This window comes from Diceros bicornis, chromosome 34 (assembly GCF_020826845.1).
Source record: "Diceros bicornis minor isolate mBicDic1 chromosome 34, mDicBic1.mat.cur, whole genome shotgun sequence".
In the NCBI taxonomy this organism is placed as follows: Eukaryota; Metazoa; Chordata; class Mammalia; order Perissodactyla; family Rhinocerotidae; genus Diceros; species Diceros bicornis.
In genome coordinates, this window is record NC_080773.1 from 5,630,001 (window position 1) to 5,639,691 (window position 9,691).

The following is a 9,691-nucleotide window of genomic DNA, read 5'->3' on the forward strand; positions in this document are numbered from 1 at the left end:
CCATCCCCAGGGAGAGGAAGACAGCCTGGCACTTATCAACCACAAGTCCATTGTCCATGTTCAATTAAAAGGCCAAATGAGTATTGATATGCTCTGCACTAGTGAACAAGTTGGAAAGGAGAGAAGCCCAAGATGACCCAGATGAGAGACATGAAGAAAGACCTCCACCAAAATCCCGTGTTAGGGGAAGAATGGCCTGTAGACCAACAAGCTTCCACTCACTTTTCCAAAAGCACGTTCCTTCTTGTAGCAGGGCTGCTTCCTTTGCTGTAAACAGAATAGTGTGACCTCTCAATCCAGATTGTGTCAGAATGGCCAGTGGGTGGTCAGAAGGAAGAGGTTTTGTTCTTAGGACTCAGAGGGAAACAGGCCAACCTTTTTCTCCTCTGTTGTTTCTGCAGCTTTTAGGCCAATGGCCCAGAGCACCACCCAGCTGTCAGGTGACCAACAGGGAAGGAAAAGCAGCCACAACCTATGGCCAGGAGCATGCCATCAGATGGGTGTACTGTGAATCTGCAGAATGCTCCCCAGTTCAAAGAACCTCAAGATCTCAGAATTCAGCCACCTGGTCCCTAGGCCCAGGCCTGGTCTCTAACTGGGCCTGTGGCATTGGCTGCTCCAAGCTTCAGAGTCAGTTTTCAAACAAACAGGGGGTACAAGGAATGGTGGTACTCAGAAGACAAACAGCACGCCGTATTTTAAAGGCAGCTTGACTGCTAATTTGAAGTGGAAAAAAGAGGTGTCCTAATGAGGCAGCTTCTCCTACTTACACTTGAATGGTGCCCCTGCCTTCCACAGAGACACCAATTAACTCATTTGCGGAACATCGACCAAATCAGAAGTCAGCTCTCCACGGTGGGCACCAGATCTTAGCCAGATATGCTCTGTCCTTTCCACAGGAGCCAAGTGGCAGCCATACGGCCTGACTTCTAGACCTAATTCTAAGCCACGACCGCACAATACAATTCCTGGGAAAGCTTTGTAAAATGGCCATGTCTGAGCCCAGTCACCACCAACTCTGGTTTAATCAGCTTGGGTGGAAACGGACGTGGAAAACCTTATAAAGCTCCTGGTAATTCTAACGTGCAGGCAGGGTTGAGAATGGCTGCTCTAGGCCGGTGGGTCTCAGATTTTGGTCTCAGAACTCTTAAAAACCTAAACATTCCGAAAGTTATTGAGGACTGTAAGTGCTTGTGTTTAGATGGGTCATTAGAAATCAAAACTAAGAAAATTTTAAAATGTTCACTTAATAATCTATTTAAAAAAGAACAGTAAGCCTATTATATACTAACATATCTAGAATGTTTTCATGAAAAAATAACAATATGTTCAAAAAATTTGTGACAAGAGTGGCGTCATTGTACATCTTTGCAAGCATCTTTTGTGATTTGCTTAATAAAAGACAGCTGGATTCCCATATCTGCTTCCACATTCAGTCTGTTGCAATATGTTGTTTTTGTTCAAGTCTATGAAGAAAATCAGATCTCACATAGATATGTAGTTGGAAAAGGGAGGTGTCTGTTACTAGCCCTTTCAGAAAATTGTGGATATCCTTCTTTGATACTACACCAAAACGCAGTAACTGGTAGTTTCTTAAAGGTTAGTTGCAATGTGGAATCTGAAAATATATGAGCTTTCCTGTTTTGTTACAAGAAAATCCACTGGGTTGTCTTGTTATTTGAATGAATCTTTTACCTTTGCATGATTTTGTAACAACAGTCATTGGTCACTTGAAAAATATCAGTTCAATGAGATATGCAAACCTTCCAATGTTAACATGACTCATTATACAATATTTAAAAAGTCATATTTATTAGGATCTCTTTAAGTATTGGAAAGCTGTCAAGCTTACGGTGGCTGACACAAGTTTTACAAAATTCTTGAAAGCTTGAATTTTATCATTGGCAACAAATGCTATCAGTTATTTTCCTGGAAGTGACAGGATTCATTTGTTCATTTTCCAGAAAATGTCTGCCAAATAGTCAAGTTTGAATAACCATAGTTTGTCTATCAGTTGTTCTTTCCAGTACAAATGGTGCTCCGTGAAGAAAGCAGCCAGTCTAGCTCTTGAGTCCCGAGATGGCGCAGGTACTGTCCTTGAGGGAGCCGTCGACTTCAACGTGGGGCAGACTTGCTTTGTGTGCTCCATTTCATCACATGGAATATTTAAAAGGCCTGTGCTCAAACACTGAGATTTAATAAAATTAATAACTTGCACTGCTTCATCAAGTACACTCCTTTTTTTCAAAGTCAGAATCTCCTTTGTTTTTTTTTGAGGAAGATTGGCCCTGCGCTAAATCTGTTGCCAATCTTCCTCTTTTTCTTTTTTCTCCCCAAAGCCCCAGTACATAGTTGTGTATCATAGTTGTAGAGTTGTAGCTCTTCTATGTGGAAGGCCGGCTCAGCATGGCTTGATGAGTGGTGAGTAGGTGCACTCCCAGGATCCGAACTGGCAAACCCCAGGCCTCTGAAGCAGAATGTGTGAACTTAACCACTACACCACCAGGCCCGCCCCCAGAATCTCTTTAAGATTACATTTAATAATACAGAAATATTGATATTTATGCATGTATGTAATTGCATGTGTATATATTTATTTTTAATTGGGGTAAAATACTCATAACATAAAATTTACTCTCTTAACCATTTATAAGTGTGCAGTTCAGTCACATTAAGTGCATTCACGTTGTTGTGCAACCATCGCCACCATCCATCTCCAGAACTCTCTTCAACTTGCAAAACTAAAACTCTGTACCCATTAGACACTAACTCCCCATTTTCCCCACCTCTCAGCCCTGGCAACCACCACTCCACTTTGTCTCTACTAATTTGACTATTCTGAGTGCTTCATATAAGTGGAATCCTTAGTATTTGCCTTTTTTGTAATTGATTTATTTCAAGTAACATAATGTCTTCAAGGTTCATCCATGTTGCAGCGTGTGTGGGACTCTCCTTCCTTGTGCTGGCTGAATCATATTCCATTGTATGTATAGACCACGTGAAGTGCATTGAGCGAGTGGCCTTTGCTCTTTCTGCGCGTGCGTGGCGGTGAGGTGCACAGAGCGCCCTCTACAGCTGGTGCCGCTCCCTCATTCATGCTAAAGGCGCCAGCAGGGTTACCCACCATAGGCACAAAATGCAAAGGCAGATAATGTCTTGGTGTTATTATGAAGATCATTTTGGACTCTCAGACCCCTGAGAGAGTCTCAGCAAATTTATAACTTGGGCTTTACGCTGAAATTTCTCTGTGTTTCCTGATTTTAATGTGTGTATTGTAGACCTTCGCGTGATACAGTAAAGTAGAAAGTCTTCAAATTTCTTTGAAGGAAAGAGAAAAGCAAAAAGGAAACAGGGTTACAGTCCCGTAGCCCAGAGACAACCACCATCAGCATGTATGCTGGTGTATTTTCTCTAACCTTCTCTTACAAAGGCCGTGTTCCTGAACTGTTCTGTCTTTAGGATGCTAGAAAGCAGGGCATGGGCCAAAGACACTTTGCTGGACAGGTACCTTTATTCTCTCTACAAGCTCCACAAAAACAGGAGACCGTTAAGTTCAGGATTAAACCAGCATTTGACACGTGAATTTAATGAATTCTGTGAAATATGTAGAGAATATTTGTCTTTTCATTGTTTGCTCCGTGCTGCCTTAGTCTGGAAAGTGTGAAACTCCTGACTCCTTATCTTCAAACGCCTGATACTGAAAAGGGGGGTCGTGCTGGTCTCGCACTGGCTGGGGAGGAGTACCTGAGTAATCTCCACTTAGTGCCCAGCGAGGAGCTGGCATCGAGGGGGGGCTCATCACCTGTTACTTGTCCTTTGAGAAATACTAGTGTAAATAACAACAATAATTATAATATTATTATCCATTTATCTCATCCATCTATCATTATCTTATGGTGGTGTAAGAGGCTGACTCAACCATCCCCACTCATCAGATGAGGAGTGGAGATTCACAACCCTGAGTGACCTCCCAAAGCTGCAGGATGGACCTAGGAAGGACTCAGACACAGGACCCAGACCTGCCAGCTCTGCAGGAAGAGGACCTGAAATGGATCCCTGCACATCTTTCTCCAGCGTTGTCACATCCCTGCCACAGTCATTCTGCTTTCTACTTAATAGTTCTCCTTTAAAATGACTTACTTTTTTAAAAAATAGTTTTTAAAAGGAAAGTTATATGACTAGCATAAAAGTAAAATGAGCATTACTTGCCACAGAGAGATGGTAACAACGAAATTAAATAACTAACTATTTAAATAAAGGATGTTCTCCTCCACATCACTTAAAATCACCCTGTGACCGCCCAGGAGCATGTGCGCCCCTTTCGGGCTCCTGGTTCTAGGGGGACCATGAGGCTTTGAGGAGCTGCCAGTAGATGCTAGAAACATCTGCAGCTGTGGCAACAGCTGAGGGTTTTTACAAATCGGATACACAACTCGGGATGTGACGTCATTTGTGTTCTGGCAATCTAAATCCCACTCCACCCGAGCCTTCAAGACACACACAAATATTTACAGGTGTCAGTGCAGGCGTAGCAGGGATCTGCTTCAGGATGCGTGAGGCACACAGCATGCAATTAACTGAGATGATCTCCAAGTGGAACCTATTCCACAGAACGCGGAGCTGAGATGGAGAGATGAGAATGAGGATGTAGCTCAGAGCCAAGAGGGGGGCTCTTGGTGATCTGTGCAATGGAAGTCTGAATGGTCTCCCCCTGTGCTTGTCGGAAAGGTGGCCCTCACTGGCTGGGCTCCAGAGCTGAGTGTGGATCCCCTGTCCCATGGGCCGTTGCTGGACAGACACTACACTTTCTTCATGAGCACCTGAGGGTTGGCAGGCCCCCACCACCACTCGCACATAATAGCTGGTCCATAAATGCTCAAGTAGTTGAATTTAGCATTAGAGGCTGTGCTGCCTTACCGTGGAGAGCAGCCCTGGGCCCCCAGCCATGCAGGAAAGGAGCGGGGACTCATCTCTTTGAGAAGCTCAATGTTGGTGGGGCAGGAGGTCTGATTTCGACAGGAATAAGACAAGCGAGTGACAAAGGAGCATTAACCTGTGTCACCCACTGCAGCTGCTCCAACAGCCTTACAAAGGCACACTCAGTGCTCAAAAAAGAGTAAGCAGATGTTGGCCTCTTAATAAAATACCAATCTTTAAGACCCATCCTTCTGGCCAAATGCCATGGCCTTCCCTAATAAACATGGAAGGCTGTGGCCGGCTGGATTAATTAATACCCACAGGTTCCTGACCTTTTCCTGGGCACGCGGATGATCAGTCCCCCCAAGACAGATGACCCGCTCACTCGCCTTCTTCCATGATGTATGTGTGTCCTTCTCATGCAAGAGACGTGGGACAAGGATCCAATCCCCAGCCGGCCTGCTTTCTGCTCCAGAATAAAATGAACATGAAAATAAAAATACACCCTTCCTTGGCTTCCCCCATTGCACAACCAGGCCCTTATAAGGAAATCAGCATTAGCTCCAACAACCAAGGAAATCTTGCTGTCTCCTTCTAGGAGGGATGCTTCGTTTTCTTTTTCTAAAGCAATAACTCCTACCCGAACCCTGCCCTGGGAAATAGCAGCTGTGGTCTCTTTCTCTTACTTGGTTGGGAAAAGCATCACCTGAGCCAGGGTCTTGGCTAGAGAGGCGGCCCGTCCATGCCTCTGTGCATGTGTCAGGAGCAGGCAGTGCCCCCAGAGGGGGCATGTGGAGAGGCCTGTATTAGTGGTAAGCAGGAGAATCCTCAGACTAGGAAAGAGAAACTCCGGATCTCTCCAGTCCCCAAGTAGCCCACTCCCACCCCCAAAGCTTCTTCCACACACACCAGCCCTTTACCAACAGCGGGCCCACCACTACCGTCTTCTAACACACACTGCAGTATGAACGGCCACCCCGTGCCTGATGGAGGGCAGGGCAGGGAGTGCACACGGGTGGAAGTAGGCACCTCGCTTTGCTATATTAGATTGCATCCACGTTCCAATATCACAGCCCGGGGCCACCAAAGGAAAAAAATAATCATTTGTACCATTCAGAAACATAATAGGAAATGAAACTTGAGAATACATGAAATCAGCTACAGAAACTATAAAAACATACATCCTGCAACTATTTGACCTGGGGCAGCATAAACATTGCAATTGTTTGTAGTCAAGTTAGAAAATAAAAACAGAAAAACATATGAGCATCGTCCAGTGGGCAGCCCCCTGCCCCCACTAGGGCCAGCACAGGGAAGGTCAAAGTGCAGGCATTTGAGCCCAGGTTCAAATCCCAGTACTATCACCTACCAGCTACCTGGTCTTGGTCAATCAAGTTCAGCTTTTCCGCCTTAGTTTCCTCATCTGTAAAGTGGGTATAATAATAGCATCTACCTCATAGGCTGCTGGATGCATTCCTGGAACTAAGACTTAACTAGAACCCTGCCTGGCTCCTATTAACCATCCAATAACTTCAGCTACTCATATTACTGCACCTCAGACAACTGTGAAATAAACTCTTCATAAATGAGAACAAAACTTTCAAAAGAAACATCTGCCTCCACAGGGTGACGGAGTCCCCCTTCCAACTACCACCTCCCTGCCCAGCACCCTCCGCTATTCCAACTGCTCCCCCGGGGGACGCCCTCCACCAGACCCTCTCTGGGAGGTGGACGAAGGGAAGGGTGGGAACTGGGAGGACTAGGCATCTCACCCTTCCCACCTGAGGGCTCAGACTAGTCGCTCGACACTCTGTAGCTTCCTCATCTGCTGTCTGCTCCCTGGAAGGAGGTAACAGGTGTGTAAAAACACGTGGTTCCTGAAACCTGACATTCTAAACCTTCTGGTTCCAGGGTCACAAGCAGGACACCTGGAGTGGGGCCAACGAATGTGTGTTTTAGAACTAAAGGCTTCCCAGGTGATTCTGATAATCTTCCTGACTCGGGACACCTGGTCCAGGACACCATCACCCTGAGGGATGACTATGACGGCCACAAAGACAACCACTGCCAGCACCCTCTCACAGCTGCAGCTCCGCCCCCACTCAGTCTGGCCTGTCCACCACACAGCTACCCACACCTGTGGACTCCCAATCCTCTACACAGAGACTTCCGGGAGCCAGGTTGTCATCCCCAGTCTTAAGTTCTACAAGTGCCCAGGGCAAAAACAACCACACGAAGATAGCACCATCGTGTTCAGTGAATCCTGGAAGAAGGCCGTGCTTCTTCCTTTCATCAAGCCTTCTTTCACTCTGGCTGCCAGGAAGCTCAAAAAAAAGTAAATAAAACCTTCAACTAGAACAACTTCAGCTGTATATTTGTTTATTCCTTTTACATGTGAGCATTTTTTCTTTTTCAAAAGCATTATTGAAATACTCTATCAAATATGTGGATTTGTCAAAAGTTCATTGGCAGAGAGTTCCCTGGTGAGAGTGAGAAAACTCCAGAGCTGCTGAGAAGCAGGGTATAAGAGATTACATGTTGAATGGGTCTATTAAAGTGCAAGGACAGGCAAGGCTGACCCATGATGCATGCGACTCAGGGGAGGGAACACCCTAGGAGGGTGCTGGCCGGGGAGGCAGGTCGACGTTTCCTCCTGTTCTAGTTCTTAATCTGGGCACTAGTTACACAGGTGTGTTCATTTGTTGAGCTGGGCCCTTATAATCAGTGCAGTTTCAGTATGAATATCACACTTCAAAATAAGTATCTGGAAAAAGAGGGTTACAGCTTCCTGTAGGCAGAAGAAGTAGGGCTGGAATTCAGAGGTTCCCAATGATATTTGAACCTTAGTCAGTACCAGATCCAAATCCTTAAAAAAATAAATAATTAGAGATACCAAATGTTTTTTCCCTTGGCTTTCACACATGAAATCCCTGTGCCTCCCTGAAAGATGCACAAGTTTCAGAACAAAGGAGGCACCAGTGGAGGTCAGCGGTAGACATTCAAGCTCGCCCAGAACAAGCTGCCTCCCTCGATTGTAAATTATGTCATTGTGTGACTGGTAATATCCCTCTGTAAGCTGGGTGCAGCTGGGACTGAGTCTGGTATGGGCAAAACAGGGACATAGTAGGTGTTCTAGAAACATCTAAAGCAAGAATCTGTGAATGAGTACATATTAGTCCTTACAGTAGCTGTAGGTTCTACCCCACCTTGTGCCCTTCCCTCTCCCTCCACTCTTCCTGGCTCTCTCTCTCTCTCTCACACACACACACACTGACAATGGGACCCCACCAGCAGCCTCGGGACACATACGTTTCTCCAAAAGGCACTAAGGGATTCCGTGCCTCCTGCTCCCCAGAAGTCCTGGCAGTAAGAACTGTTGAGTGTCTCAGGACAGGAAGGGGACCAGTTCCCAGCAGACAATGCTCCAAGCCCTTGCCCAAGGTGTCCCGATCAGGTGGCCATGGTCTTCTGAGCGTCCCTGAAGCCCAGGAGACCTCCCACCCCTCTGTGGGACAGAGCCCCAGTGGCTCGGACTTCCTGCCTCATAGACACACTTTTGCCTCCCATCTGCATGTATCGACAGCTCTCGATTTCACCATCGGGCTGGCAATTTCTCCACGTCTCCTCTGAAATCTACGGGGGCTGCGCTTAGCAAAGCGAATGGCAGGGTTGCCCGTCATATTCACGTGAGGGGGAATCTGGGTGTCCCCATATCTGTCCTTTGCATTGGAACTCCTGCCTCACCTTCATCACCCACAGCTGCTTTGGTGCCTGTTCCTGCAAATGTGGCGTCCGCTCCCTTCTCTGCTACCTCCCGCAAGGGGAGTACTCAGCCATGGGCGGAGAGGGAGGCAAGGAGGCAGGACGTCAGCCCAACTCCTGCAAACTGTGGGGCCAGCAGCAGCCCCGGCCCAGCTGGTAGACCCCTCTGTTTCCTCTCCCCTGTGCAGTTTGCCTGTTGCTCCCTGGTCTCCAGGACCCCTCTCAGCAGCACTGTGATTGGGTGCTCTGCTGAGGGACAGCCAAGTTTATATGCTGTCAGGCCCTTTATTTCCCCCATAACTCTGCCTCCCAAGCCCTCCTGTGCATGTGTTTAATTTTTACAATCAAGAAGACGAATGGGGAGAGTGACAGCCCAGACACCCTGGAGGGGTGGGCCCCAGCCCTGCCTCGGCGGAACCTGGGCATGAATTCCATCAGTGACCTGAGGTTGTATTTTATGCATAACACCCCAATGGTTTTTAAATCTCCTTAAACTTTTGATGACAGAGATAAAGGAGGAGGAGGAAGCTGTGTAAATATGGAGCCACTATTTGGCAGAGCTCTCAGGACCTCCACGGGGTGGGAGTCGAGGCTACCTTACATCGTCACCTGGGTTTTGCTCCCAGCTCTCTTGCCCCTCACCTCCCATGCCCACACACCCCTCCAGCTCCAACGGAGTGGGCAGAACAGTGGGTGCACCCATCTCTCCCATGCTCTTATCTTTCCCAAACACACCCTATGGTGACGGCGATGACGATGATGACAAGGAGAAGAAAGGACAAATAAAAAGAAAATATTAAATGAGAATAAATGCATATTTTAAAAAATGTTTTTTTATTGATTATAACTCAGAATCTAATAAAAGCAATGCTTTTGATATACAAATACAGCTCTAAGCCAAGTCCCCTAGATGCCACTTCCACCTGGATGGCAGCTCAAAGCCCCTCCTGAGGGCAATTCTGCAGCCCCTACACCAGAGCAATTGTCTAAAACTGCAAATCTGCGCATGTCT